The following is a 15,237-nucleotide window of genomic DNA, read 5'->3' as shown; positions in this document are numbered from 1 at the left end:
AATAGAGCAAGACTCCATCTCAAAAAAAAAAAAAAAAAAAAAAAAAAGAGAGAGAGAGAGAGAGAGAGAGAGAGAAAAGGGGAAAAACACAGGAAAAAAAAAAAAAAAAGCCCCAAACCCCAGTCATCCTGCAAAGGGCACATGCAGCTTCTCTCCAAAGGAGGGAACCTGGTTGACAGAAGAAATTGCCAACTAACCAAGCTCACAAGGCATGGTCAGGGGCCGGGGAGGCACGCCTGAGAGCTTGTTGTGTGAAGAAAGCACCACACACAGTCAGCAGGACAACTGGTCTTTGCGATGGTCAATTTCATGTGTCAACTTGGCTAGACCATGGTGTCCATTTGTTTGGTCAGGCACACTCTGGGTGTTTCTGTGAAGGCATTTTTAAAATGTGATTAACATTTACAATCAGTTGAACTTAAAGCAGACTATCCTCCATAATATGCATGGGTCTTACCTGGTCAGTTGAAGGTCTTAAGAGCAAAGATCAAGGTTTCCTGAAAAGAGAAGGAATTCTACCCCAAGACAGCAACATAAACAGTCTGCCTGAGTTTTCAACCTTCCGATGCAATACTACAACATCAACTCTTACCATAATTTCCAACCTGCTCTATTTGGACTTGCCAGCACCCACAATTATGTGAGCCAATTCCTTGTGTATGTATGTATGTGTGTGTTGCATGTATAAATTCTATTGGTTCTGTTTCTCTGGAGAACCCAAATACATTTAATAGGCTGTTCCTCCAGGAGCCCAGATCATCTTTCTCAGGTCTCCCCTGAAAGCAAATGAGATGAGAAAGCACTTCAGTTTAAGGGCTGCAGCCTAAAGTCAGGAGCTCTTCTTTAAGAGAAAAGAAATCCCCAGCCAGTCCAGGGATCTAAATGCTGGCTTTTTCCTCTTTACGCTTACCTCAGTGAATGTCACCAGGCACACTCTAGCTAGCACCAGTCTGAAAAAGGGGAAGTACCAGGAAAAGGAAATATTGAGAGAAACCTGCACATGTCCAGTTTCTCCTGCTAGGAATGCTTATGTGACGTTTTCAGAGAGTCCCCAGAAACTCCAAATAAACAGCCACATTGCTGAACCCACCTAAACTCTGACCCAGTTAGATGCAGCGGAGAGAGTGAATGAAACAAACACGACGGTTTGTGGGTATTTTAATCTTCTCCAAACACTGAAATATTGTTGAGATGTTTTATCTTCCCTTGCACACAAAGGAGATTAAAAAGCCATGATAAATAGCATGCTCTCTGGGAGGGAATGCCATATATAGGGCAATACATAATTTCCTGCTTCTGGTACCGTTTGGGATAATTGTTCTGGTAACGTGAAAACAGGAGGAATATTAATTTAAGATTAAAGCACCATTATGAGCTCTGTCGTACTGTTAACTTCTTTTAAATGTTCCCCTGAATAATTCCACCTTTGCAAGATGAAATAAGCATACAATTAAAAACTGCATTAAATAAATGAATAACTAATTAATGAATAAAAAGGACTGAAAATAAAATGGGCCATGCAAATTCTAAACAATAACTTTAACAACAGGCCAGATCTTCATCCTTCAGATATTTGAAGAACAGTATCGGGGTGCAGAAAGATAGCATCTCTCTGTAGATGTAGATCTAGAATTGCTGTGTTCTTTGTTCACACACTGCCCAGGATAGCTTTAGGTACAGGCACTGCAGGGAACTGAGGTGCTTCAGAGCAAGGCATAATTGACCAACATGAGCACCACCCTACCTCTCCAACTTTATCACCAATGCCTTTTCTATAGTGCCTGAAGTTCTACACTTTCCTTTGTCCTCTAGCTGGAAGTTCTACCAGGGTGATTCTTCCATGGATTAGGAATTCAGTTGGAAAATGCAAATGTTCCCATGGGGGAAATATTCCTGTAAGGGTTAAAGATTGATGGTTCATTAGCACTTTGATAATGAATTCCCTAAACAGGTTGCTTTCCTCCCAACACCTAACTGAGATCGACCTCTTTGGGGGAGCGGGATGAGGACAAGAGGAGCAGTCCAGTGCAGCAAAGAGGAATAGTAGGCTGAGAATGGTGAAACTGCTTGAGTGTGGCCTGGATGAGGGGCATTCTGGGAGCCCAGGTAGCCTAAGAGCACAAGATTCTGTGATGAACCATCACGACATATCCACCAGAGAACTAAGACTTCCAGGACAAGATACATGGGTGAAGAAGAAAGGGAGGAAAATATTGTCTAAGACTGCCTTGATGTGCCAAATAAAATCAATATGATTACATGCATTTTATTAGTTGAGAAATTATTAATAATCCAAGACCATGCAATAATGTGGTAAACGGGAGAGAAAAAATTAAATCTTGTTTATCTGACCCTCAAATCCAAGCTCTTTCAACCATACCACGTTTCACACAGCACTATTATGAGTATGGGATGATTGCCCCATTTTTAAGATGAGCAAATCAAGGCTTTCAGAGATTAAAGAAGAGGCTGTTTCCAGATATGAAAACATCAGGCATGTCCAGTAGCTGCAAATACTCTGGGTCCTCGTACAAACTGTTAACAGAGCAGGAGATGAGGCTAAAATGTTGTAAGTCAGCTGGGCCCAGTGGCTTATGCCTGTAATTCCAGCACTTTGGGAAGCCAAGGTGGTGGATCACCTGAGTTCAGGAGTTCCAGACCAGCCTGTCCAACAAGGTGAAATGCCATCTCAACTAAAAATACAAAAATTAGCCAGGCATGGTTGTGGGTGCCTGTATTCCCAGCTACTTAGGAGGCTGAAGCAGGAGAATTGCTTGAACCCAGGAGGCGGAGGTTGCAGTGAGCCCAGATCGCACCATTGTACTGCAGCCTGGGCAACAGAGTAAGACTCCATCTCAATTAAAAAAAAATCTTGTAGGTGAAACTATGAGAACCAGGAAAAACTGCTGATGTTGACTCACAAGCATATGAGTCCGGCTTCCAAAACCTCACTTCCAGATTCTAAAAGGATATTCTGACCTTGAACTAAGTCAAGTTGCCAAGCCTGGGAAAGAGTCCAAGCTACACCTGAAAGCATTGTTTTCACTGCAAATCTGCTTGCTCTAAGGGGCATTGATAAGAGCTGCAATTAACAGCTCTGTTATCAGGGGCCAATTACCAACATAAAATCCTGCAGTTATTAAAATTATCACTTAACTCTGGGAGAGGATTATGTGATAACCCACTTTGCCAGGTGCCAGGAAAGGAATGAGAACACTGGGATTAAGGAAAGGCCTGGGACTGGCACCCAAAGAATGTTCTCATGAGGGCAACTATAGGCAGAACCCCATGGAAAGTCCTCCAAGGCTAGAAGCCTGCTAGCAGTCTGGGCTGAGTGCCCACCTGACCATGCCTTCTCAGCCAGCTACCGCCCCCCCACCCCTCCCCAGCTTCCACTGGGTTCTCAGGCCATCCTGCTACCTGCTCTGCTCCAGCTATTGCTCCACGTTCCAGCTCGTTTCCAGCTCCCTCTCCTCCTTTGACATCCTCCTCTCCTGGCAACTCCACCTACCACACCTTCCAGACCTGCTAGGTTCAAGGAAGGAGACTCAGCAAGACCCATCCTTCCTTGTCAACCCCCCCCCAACCCATGTCCATCTCCCCAGTCTCTTCTTTCTAGAGTTAATCTCATGAACTGACTCTGGTTCCTGCTACACCTCACTTTTAGTACTTATGCTCTGCAGAGGGTTGTGGCAATGCCTATGCCCACCCATTAATTAAGTTCCCACCATGTTCTGGGCACTGTGGGGGGCTCAAGTGTAGAGTGGTGAACAGAGAGACATCACCTTGGCCCTGCCAGCCTCCCATGGATTGTAAATGCCTTTGAAGGCAGGGCCCAAACTGTGTTCATCTATATAATCCTGGTCCCTAGTAAGGGCCAATATACTATGCATAGTAGTAGTCCAATAGCAATATTAAAGCTAAAAGGTATAATTACAGTTTACAGAGGTCTTTGATTATAGCCTTAAAGTGCTTAGATGTTAATGACCAGAAAAGAATCAATAGGCTTTCCACTATAGATAATACATTTGCATCTTAATGAAAACCATTAATCCCTTAAACCTCAGTCTCTGACCCTACTCTCCTCTAAGTGCTAATGGTTATCATTTCCGTTCCTGGGAGGCCTAAACGGGTGATATCTGAAGAAGACCCTCCAAACTATACTACATTAATGGTCTTCTATTCTAGGCAGATAAAAACTAGGCCTAGGTTATCCCATCTGGACTCCTCAAACAATAGCTAATAAATAAAGTGCTCTGTGTTATATTTTTCAGGAATATACAACTTGAAAGCCAAAGCCAGATTTAACCCTCAGATGTTTTTGTAAGACTGCACATCGTTTCATAAACTTTGAATTTTACAAAATGCATGTTTCCGTTTGCCACAGGCCTCCCCATTCTCTATTACCTTACACCTGGCCCTAATCAGTTACTCACCTATTCCTCCTGCTGGAAACACTTAGGTTTTTAAATCTCAAATAATATGTAACAGTTTAACACTAATCTGTTTCCCACAATAACCCTGTGCACTAAGTAGGGAACTATTATTATCACAACTTTATGGCTGAGGAATCTGAAGCCCGGGGAAGAGGTGAATGACTTTCCCATTTTTTATTCAGTTTTTTGTGGTCTGTGTCAGCCTGGTTTGGATAATAATGGCAATCACCAGTGACTGTTAGCAATCACCAATGACTGTCTCCAAGGCAGTGATGGCCTTTAGGGTCTGGATTCCTTCCGGGGTTTTTAACCTGGTCTCCAGACACCCCTATAGAGGTACCAGAAATGAGGCCTCAGATGTTCCATGGGTCCCTTGGAATAGCACACAGCTTTGTATGTAGTTTCATCAGCTCCTCTTGGAATGTGTAACAGCGGTGTGAGGTAACCACCCGGCTGGCAGCTGTTTCCTGGAGAAGGTGTATCACCGGTCCACAATGTGCAAAGCCATCTGGCAGGGCCTGGAAGGGTCCCCGGGGTGGGGGGATTACAGTTAACCAAGTAAATGAATCATTATCTGTTCTTGCCAGTAATCCCCTGGCTTATCTCTGCAGCTGGAAGATGGGAGTACAGCAGGATGGAGCAGTCTACCTGGCCCTTAGGAGTGTCTCACCTGAAAGGGGTGCCAGGCCCTTTTTGAATTATCTGCCATGAATAGCAACAGAAAATATTGCTCAGGAACAGAGAAAGGGGATAGAGAGTCTCAGCAAACTTTATCAGAACCAAAGCAGGTAAGGCACTGAAAGTTTCCTCAAGATGGTGTGAGGGGGTAAATCTAGAAGTCAAAAATGGCCACATGACACAAATTCAACAGGCCTCAGCAAGGCCACCAAACGAGCCCCTTCTCGGGCTGGAACTCCTTCCCAGCCTTTGTCCTCACACTCGAATCTTCATGATTCAGCAACCTTCCCTCGATCCATCAACATCAACTCCAAAGAAAGAATGTAAATCTGGTTTCATTAAAGTCTTAAAGGATTGATGAAGCTTAATAATGTCCTACTGTGCTTTTCCCTATGGACTTTGTGTTTTATGGGAATGAAATGTTAAGTCAAAGGAATTAATCTCTACCTGTGGAATTTCTAACATCAATCCACCAGTGGGTGGGAATAAGACATTTTTGTTGCCTTTGAAAGAGCATCTGGACAAGCATGAAGAAGGGCAGTCAAATACAGAAGATTTGGATTTATAGTCAGGAGAACAATTAAATTATCTTATATATTGGGTTTCTTATGGGTTTCCAGTTAAAAAAAAAAAAAAATTTCCTGGCTGGGCACAGTGGCCCAGGCCAATAATCCTAGAGCTTTGGAACGCCAAGGTAAGAGGAGGCCAGGAGTTTGAGACCAGCCTGGGGAACATATTACAGCAAGATCCCCCTCTCTACAAAAAATGTAAAACTTAGGTATGGTGGTACATGCCTGTAGTCCCAGTGCTTTGGGAGGCAGAAGTGGGATGATGGCTTGAGCCCAGATGTTCAAGGCTGCAGTGAGCTAGAATCATACTACTGTACTCCAGCCGATAACAGAATAAGACCCTTTCAAAAAAAAAAAAAAAATCCTTGCCTTTAAAAGTGGAGAAAAGCCACTCACAAGTGGGTGTTGAACAATGAGAACACATGGACACAGGGAGGGGAACAGCACACACTGGGGCCTGTCGGGGGTAGGGGACTAGGGGTGGGATAGCAAGGGGTGGGGGTATTGGGGAGGGATAGCATTAGGAGAAATACCTAATATAAATGACTGGGGGACGGATGCAGCAAAGCACCGTGGCGCATGTATACCCATGTAACAAACCTGTACGATCTATACATATACCCCAGAACTTAAAGTATAAAAAAAAAGAACTAGAAAAAAAAAAGTGGAGAAAAGTGTTTAAAACCATCAGGTTGGTATTTCTAAGATCTTTTCGCATCTAAATATATTTTTTTAATCTATGACTCTAAAGCTTTGATCTCTCTCATTCTTATCATGTGCAAACCCCTCCACAAGTCTTGCCAAAATGTCCATGTGCTCAAGACACATCCCAGGAAAACGACCTTTAGGGCTTCACCCTCCTTCCCTGACCAATCTTACCCACCTGAGGCCAGCATTCCAGAAGCTTCAGTGTTCACCCCTCTGTTAATAACACTGTCATCTATCTGCTGGCTCTAGCCAAAACCCTTGGGGTCATCTTGGACATTTCTCTTCCCCTGATCCCCACATTCAAGCCATTAACAAATACCACTGGTGCTACCCTGAGAACACAACTGGAACCTGGTCCACTTCCTACCACCAACTCCCTGGCTTCCTGCTTGGGGCAAGACATCAGCACTTCTGGTCTGGACCAAAAAACAGCTTCTTCCCTGGCTCCCCTGCTTCTATCACTCCGCTTCCCCATCCTCAGCAGTCAGGATGATCTTTGTAAAACGGAAGCTTCATTGCATATTTCCCCGTGCTTAGAACTCATTGCTCTTTCCCAAACTCTTACCAAAGCCTGCAAGACCTTATAATCGTCCAGCTCTTGCACATTTTTACATCTCCATTTCCCACCCACACTCTGATTCATTCCCTTCATTGTACTCACTGCAATCTGAAATTATCTCTCCTATTATTTATTCAGCAAATACTCATTAAGCACCTAATATCTGGTGATCAGGGCTTATTTTGGGTGCTGGGAATACAGCAATGAACAAAATAGATTTTTCTAAAAGCCGGCCCTTGCAGAGTTCACATTCTAGTGTTTATACACAGGAGAATTTGTTTATTTGCTTATTGACTGTCTTTCCTGCTAGAAGGTAAGCTCCTTGGGAAAAGGGACCTTGACAATCTTGATCACAACTGCATCCCCTATACTTAAAACTATGACTAATTGTAGATGCCCAATAAATATTTATTAAGTGAATAAACTAAAGAACATTTCTGGATTCAAGACTGGCTTTATTCTCTTTTCAGGATGGATATCTGATTACCCTTCACTCCGGAGGCGTGGAAAGCCATCCCAGAAGCAACCCATGAGAAGACCCTCCTCACTGGCCTTCATCCCAGGCTGGGACACCCTGGGAGGTGCTCCAGAGCCCACTTCTGAGTTTGAACAATTGGCCTGACCAAGGAGGATAACTGACTATTCCAAGTCCAGTGTCCAGCTCTCTCTCTCTGCCTTCCTGCAAGCCACGTGGAAACTCCCATCTTGGTGTTTCTCGCTGCCTGGGTCTCAACCATAATTCCATCCTCCCCAACTCCCGAGATGAGAGACATCAGAGGGGGTCCTGCCCACGCTAGCCTGGGTAGCATTGGCTCTCTCCTTCGGGTGAATTCCACAGCACCCACAGTCCATAGAAAGGCCTCCCATTTGAAGTCAACTAATTAAACTGATTGAAGTTCCCATCTTCAAACCCCTACTACCACCAGCACCCTATAGCCATTTCGTTTTGGAGAATGGAAAGTATTCCACCAGCCTCTGATGAATGAGACTCGGATTAATAATGATCTCTACTTCACGGAATGGGTTAAAGAAACTAACTGTAGAAATAGCGCTTAGCACCTTCCTGTGCCAGAGCTTAAAACACTTCATAGGCAGCATAAATTAATCTTCTCCAAGTCCCCAAGAGGAAAAAAGAAGATTTCATTATTCTCTTTTAGCCGCAGAGAAAACATGGAGAATCAGCATTTCCTCCACAGAGCAGATCTGTGCCCAAACCACGGGGCTGCTACCTCCACAAGCCAAACGCCAATCATTGGACCATCCTGCCCTACCTGGGGAGCTGCAAAAGAGGAAATCTGGACACAAAACAGAGGTCTAAAGACCCCTCCAGCTGTGGTGGGAGACGACGTCAAAAAAATCCCTGCAGCTCTAGTGACTCTACCTCCTCGCTCTGTCCTTGGGAAGCACCAGTACACACTCCGTGAGATATAACGAGCTTTCATACTGAAAGATTCTTTCTTATCTCCCTGGGAAGCTGGGATACCTGAAGACTGTGTTTTGAAATGCATATATTGACAACCAATTACACAGCTCTGCTACTGTGGTGTAGCTCCTTTGTCAGATCGCTCTCCGGGCCTGGCTGTGATCCACTCAGACCATCTTCATTTTCACAGGGAAGTCTCTCTCCCTTTCCAGGCTTGTCAGCGGTTCACTGCCCCCAGGGAAAAATGACATTGAGAGCAGGGGAGGAAGCAGAAGGGAAGAGTGTATCAGATTTACTCTGGCTTCTGCGGAGAGCTAAGCAGCTGGAAGGTGGGGAGGACAAGAGCCCCAGGAGAGGGATTACACTGGGAAAGCTGATCCCTGGAGACACCTGTTCCACTGTCTGCATCTCCTCTATGGACATCAAGTTGCATCTCGAATATCCCTCAGGGGACATGTCAGAACGCCTTCCAGTCTGCCCGTCCAGTGCTCCATGTTCTAGCTGCGACGGGTCACGTAACTCCTCTGAATATGGTCTTAGGCATGGACAGTTTAATCTGATGGCCCAACAAGGGGTCATTTAATCTGGGCCTCCTAGAAACGCAATATCCTAACCTAGATATTCTTGATTTGGACTGCAGGAATTTATGAATTCCCTGAAATTATAGGCAAAATTGCCTGTGCATGTGAATATGCACGTTGTTCTAGAGAAAGACTTCACCATTTTCACCTGATTCTTGTTAAGGTTCTATCTCTCAAAAATGTTAAGAAATATATATATATATATATATATATATACATACACATATATATATAATCTCCAAAGGAGTGACCCCAAGGAGAAATTTTCCAACACTCTGACCTCTGTCCAGAAAATGTGGGAGAGGTGAGGGACAAGCGGGTCCTTTCACTGTTCCCTAATAAGAGCAGCTAATGTGCATGAGAGGCTTCCCAGGTGCCAGGAATTGTTCTAAGCACACTCTGTTTATAAACACATTTAATTTTCTTAGCAGCCCTACAAGAACTATGCAGTTGAGATGATCTATTACTAACCCCATTTTACAGATGACAAAACCGAGGCACCAAAGCAAGATGGGCTTTGAAACCAGCAGCCTGGCTGTGGAGTCCGTGCTCTCAATCACAGCCCCACGCATGGCTGGCTGGCTGCCTGCTACACGACTATAGGCTCCTCCTGGTGGCTTCTCTTCACCCAGGCAAAATTGAACACTTGCCTCGAGCTGCAAAACTGAACTCTACATACTCACTGTGCCAGGAGAGATAATGATTTTGGCAAATTTTTTCTCAGAAACTATGCACTTGAGATGATCTATTATAAGCAAGTGCTTTGTAAGCTGCACAATGCTATGTACATGTGAATTAGGATGACAGCCATGGTCTACGTTTTGCCTAATAAAGTATAATTTTTAAAACCATTCCAAGTACTCTGGGATATTTCCACTTGAACCAAACTGCTTTCTGCTGTATTTGCTGTTGACCACATTTTACACTTGGCCAGCCACTCCCCACAAAGTTAATTTAAATGCATGAAATCTGACATCCTTGTTGAGAAGTACTGGGAACATAAAACTTCCACAACTAGAACATCTGGCCTCACAGCAGCACAGATGTGTATGCCACGCATTTAATGGATTTTGTGTTTTTTCCCAGTGCTCTGCACCCAGCGCAAGCTCAAATATTTTGTCAGTGTCAGTGGTGACATTTCAAAAGGTTGCATTTTTCCTAATGCTGTATCTCTTAGTTTCAAATTCCAAAATTTCTAATATGACCCAATAAGATACAACTCAACAGTAATTATTCCCATAAAAATCCTATTCATCTGACTGAAATTTTTTTCCACAGATCTCAAAACTTTATAGACAGAAAAAATACAGATTCCAATCAACTTGATCATCTATCTTATTTTTCAGAGTTAAAAACAAAACAAATAATAAAAATTAGGCTACAAAAAGATCACAGTATGAGAATAAAATTGAATTAGTCCTGCTTCTCACCTCAGCATTAAATCTCTTTTAGGATGGCTTTCAGCAGACTTCTTACTCATAGGTTAATTCATTCATTCATTTAACAAATATTTACTGAGCACTTCCTATGTGTCAGGCACCATCATAGACTCTTGGGTTGCATCCATCAATAAAACAGGCAGATCCGAACCCTTGCAGAGCTTCTATACTAATGATGGGGTCAGATAAAAACATAGTAAGTCAGTAAGTTAGATAGCAGTTTACAAAGTAATAAGTGCTCTAAATAAAATAGACCAGGATAAGGGGGTCTGAATAAAATAGACCAAGATAACTAGGAGATTGGGGGGTGGTTACAGTTTTAAACAGGGTAGTCAGAGTGAACTTAATTGAGAAGGTGAGACTGAGTGAAACACGTGCCCCTGCTAAGGAGTGTGTCACCTGGATATCTAGAAGAGCGATGCAGGCAGAAACAGTAAGGTTAGTGTGCTCGCTGCCTTCAAGAAACAGTAAGACCAAATGGGCCAGGAAAGTGGTAGTAGGGGCTAAGGTCAGAGGGTGGGAGTGGGTGGGAGAGCGCCTGATAGTGTAGGGCACTGTTGGCTATTAGAAAGGATTTCGCTTTCCTCTGTGTGAAATGGGAAGCCACTGGCAGACAAGCAGACCGGAGGCAGGATTTGGTTTTATATTAAAAGCATCTCCCTCTGGCTGCTATGTTAAGACCAGATTATATATGCATGTGTAGGAGTTGGGTGGAGAATCAGGAACAGAAGCAGAAAGGTCAATGAGGATGCTATTGAACTTACCCAGGCAAAGAAGTGTCTGAAGTAGGTGGCAGAGAGGGTGAGAAGTGGCCTGATTCTGGAGATCTTTTGATAGTAGAGCCTATGGAATGTTCTGATGACTTAGATACAGGATACAAAAGAAAGTGAAGACTCCAGGATGACTCTGAGGTTTTCAGCCTGAGCATTTTATTATCAAAGACAACCAATTCCTCAGTTCTTTTCATAAAGAAGCAAAAAAAGAAATGGCAGGCAGGAATTGACGTGGCTTGTAATGGCAGCTATGGGCCGTCCAATGACCAAGAGATCACAGGCAAGAATGTCCTATTGTGCCTGCAGTGCCACCCCAGGGAAGGTACCAGAGACCTTTATTCCCTCTGCCCCTCCTCCCTTTCCTGCAGACCTAGGACACCTTGGACCTAAAGGGTGTCTTAAATATGTAGATTCAGTATTGCTTTTCTTTTATTTGTCCTAATCTTTATTCTTCAAGCTTCCAGGAGCACGTGGAGTTCTGATCCTGCAGAGTGATGAACAAATGTACCATTCACAGTTTCAGAGATGCTAATTCTATTCCTCTTTAACTTTCAACTGTCTAGACAGAATGGGTTAAAAGACAAACTTCATGAATTAATGGAATATCATAGATTTTTCTGAACATATCTGTAAAACTGGTTGGTGGGTGACATATTAGTTGCAATCTAACCCAGGCCCAGAAGTTCATATTTGTTCTTTTTACAAAAGGCACCTCATTAAATTACTGTCTAGTCCATAACTGGCTTTATTGGGACATAAATTCATTTCACTAAACCAATAAATGTTAATTCTTCACCCTGGAGATTCTAGTCAGTCTGGTTTTATCCTGCTCAAGCTCCTGAGGCTGCCATCAATTACTCATGTTTGGGTTTATATGTCATTATGGAATCACTTTAGCTAGAACTAACTGGAAGTGAAAGGACAATAAAGCTAAGCCTCATTCCAAAGAGAATATACAGAAGGGGGCATTCACCTGAACCCCATTATTCTTTTCTATAAATTAAAATATCCTGGCATTCTGCAGCAGCAATCCATTATATTTAGATTCTCTGCAAAAGCCAGGGCAGGCGAGTGGTGGATACTAATGAAGGCAGCTGGAAGGTCTGGGGAGGCGAACGAGCCCGGACTCAGAAGGTTTAGGTTTGAGACCTGCTTTGCAATAACTAAGTGTGACTTTCAGCCAATTACTTAATGTCACAGAAACTCAAGTCTCATCTGCAAATTGAGCACTACAATTCCAGTTTCACAAACTAGGGAAGAAGTCCATGAGGCAGCTGGCAGGTAGAGGTGGAAGAGCCAGTGGGGCCACCTGGCTCAGAAGAGGCTTTCTCTTCCCCCGCCCTCTCCACTAACCTAGCAGCTGGGGCAAATTGCTTGCTCCAGCAGCCTTCCATTGTGGTCTTCAGCAAGAGATTTAACCGCTTTGAGCTTCAATTTTCCTATTTGAAAAATGGAGCTGATCATATCTATCCTCCATTTTACCCTAGAAAAGGACACTGATACCAATCATCTCTGTAAAACTCTCAGCATCTGACCGGAAGAGGGGGACAATTTTAGAAGAATGTAATGCCACTGATGCAGGATTCCATTTTTAAAAACAAAGGCATTATCTCTTCAACCAAATGTTCTTTCCTATGATGGAAGGTTTCTCTTTAAAGCCATCAGCTGTTTTTTTCCCCCAGATAGAAAATGGCTTCCTCTCTCAGAACCATATATAACTTCAAAAGCAAGGGGGAAAAAAGCAGAGTTGGCAAAAAGTAGAGGTGAATTGAATGCCCGCACATCCCATTCAGGATAAACTGTGCTTGGTGTAAAACAGTCAGTAACATTTTACAAGGAAAAAGTGCGGATAAATGACTGCAGTCCCAGGACGGTGCTCCTGATGGCTTTTTATAAACCATGCACGCTGCCTGGACACCTCTGTGCCTGCTCCTCCCCCTCCAGAGAGAGTGCGTGAGCAGGGCTTCAAGCCAGCCATGCCAACAGCACCAGCAGGCTCCAGCCAGGCCTTGCTCCATCTGCAGGCCAGGGAGCCTCATCTTAGCACCAGTCCTAGAGCCAGACTTAGGCCTGGTGTGGTGCAGAGAGCCTGTGTGCCAGGTCTCAAGCCAGTTGCTGAACAAAGCAGGGGCAGCAAAGGAAAATGCAACTGGCACGGGCTTGGAGTCATACTAAGAATCCAGTTCGGCCATTTACGAGCAGTGTGACCTTGAGCCATTTTCTCCTTCTGCAAAATGGAGATTTGCAAAACCTACTGTATCAGTTGTTGAGAGGATAAAATGCTATGACATTATGAATGCACTTAACATATAGTGGATATTCAATCTATCTTTCCAGTTACTGGAGTTAGCTCATCTAGTCCTCACTAGAATGCCACCAAGTATATTAGTCCATTTCCATACTGTTATGAAGACATTCCCAAGACTGGGTAATTTACAAAGGAAAAGAGCTTTAATGGACTCACAGTTCCACATGGCTGGGGAAGCCTCACAATCATGGCGGAAGGTAAAGGAGGAGCAAAGACATGTCTTACATGGTGGCAGGCAAGAGAGCATGTGTAGGACAACTTGCCCTTTATAAAACCATGAGGTTTTGGGAGATTTACTATCATAAGAATGTCACAGAAAAACCTGCCCCCATGATTCAATTACTTCCCACCAGGTCCCTTCCACAACACATGGGGATTATGGGAGCTGCAATTCCAGATGGGATTTGCATGGGAACACAGCAAAACCATATCACCAAGTATGAGAAATTGTAAATATGGAAACTGAGGCACAAAGTAATTTACTCAACAGCATCCCATCTGTCTCTGGCTTTATTCCATGTCCGTGTGCTACACACAGAGCTCACCCTCTTAATCTAATAAACTGAGGCTCAGAAAAGTGCATGAATTAAATGCCTTTCCCAAGTCACTCCTCGGATCCAGGTCAAGGCTACTTGCTTCCAGTTTAATGCTCTTTGCATTAACCTAGATCCTTAGAGATCATTTTCATTTCATGGATAAAGTAACTAAAACCCCAAAGGCAACAACTTGTTCAAAGCCATAGTCCAAATTTTGACAAAAGATCTTGAGATCTTTCAGAGTCCTCTAATGTGTCATAGTGTCCTATGATCTCACAGCTGGTAATTCTTGAATTGATTTATTGAGAACCTGCTAAGTACCAGACACAGTCTCTGCTGTCAAGAAGTTTATGACAAAATGGGGAGAAAAAAACATCCATAGGCAAGGATACCTGAGTGGCAGGTGCTGTCACAGGGGTAAGCCCCGTATGGAAGAGAGTACATGGAAAGCACATTTAATCCAGCCTTCAAAGACTGGGATTGGCTTCCCCAAGGAACTTGGACTTAAGCTAAAGGATGAGTAAGAGCTAGTGAAACAGAGTAAAGAGAGCAGAGTGTCCAGGAAGTGGAAACAGGGTGTCAATAGTCAACGGCTTAAAGAGTGTGACCCATTAAGAAAACTGGAGCAGGAGGAGAACACAAAGAAAAATAAAGATGAAAATGTAAGCCAGCTAAGGCCTTGTACACTGCTTAAAGAATTTGAACTTGATGCTGTCAAAGGCAGATGTAGCTTATTACAAAATGAATTGCTGGACATGCCTGTGACTGGAAGGGCAAGTCCTATGTAACCCAGAAGTAACATCTTTGTCTAGCAGGGTACACTTTCAGTTTCACATCAAGCCCCAATTCCTACTAATATCGACTAGAAAGAGAAACAATCAAGCCACTGCATAATGTATCTTGGTTTCAGTAAACCATTTTGATAGTCCTTCTTGATTACTCTGTGAGCTAAGATGATCACAGGCTGGAAAACAGTCCTGCTCTGTGAATGAATACCTGGCTAGACATTTCACCCAAAGAGTTGATTAAAGAGCTGATCTCTTTCTCAAGGAAAGTCTCTAGTACCATGCCACAGAACTTTCTCTCCCTGATCCCTTTCTTTTTTTTTTTTTTTTGAGACAGAGTCTCACTCTGTTGCCCAGGCTGGAGTACAATGGTGTGATCGTGATCTTGGTTCACTGCAACCTCCACCTCCTGGGTTAAAGCAATTCTCCTGCCTCAGCCTCC

The sequence above is a fragment of the Sapajus apella genome, unplaced genomic scaffold (genome assembly GCF_009761245.1).
Source record: "Sapajus apella isolate SASKATOON/1434 unplaced genomic scaffold, GSC_monkey_1.0 scaffold9, whole genome shotgun sequence".
NCBI classification, from domain to species: Eukaryota; Metazoa; Chordata; class Mammalia; order Primates; family Cebidae; genus Sapajus; species Sapajus apella.
This window is presented reverse-complemented; position numbering follows the sequence as displayed.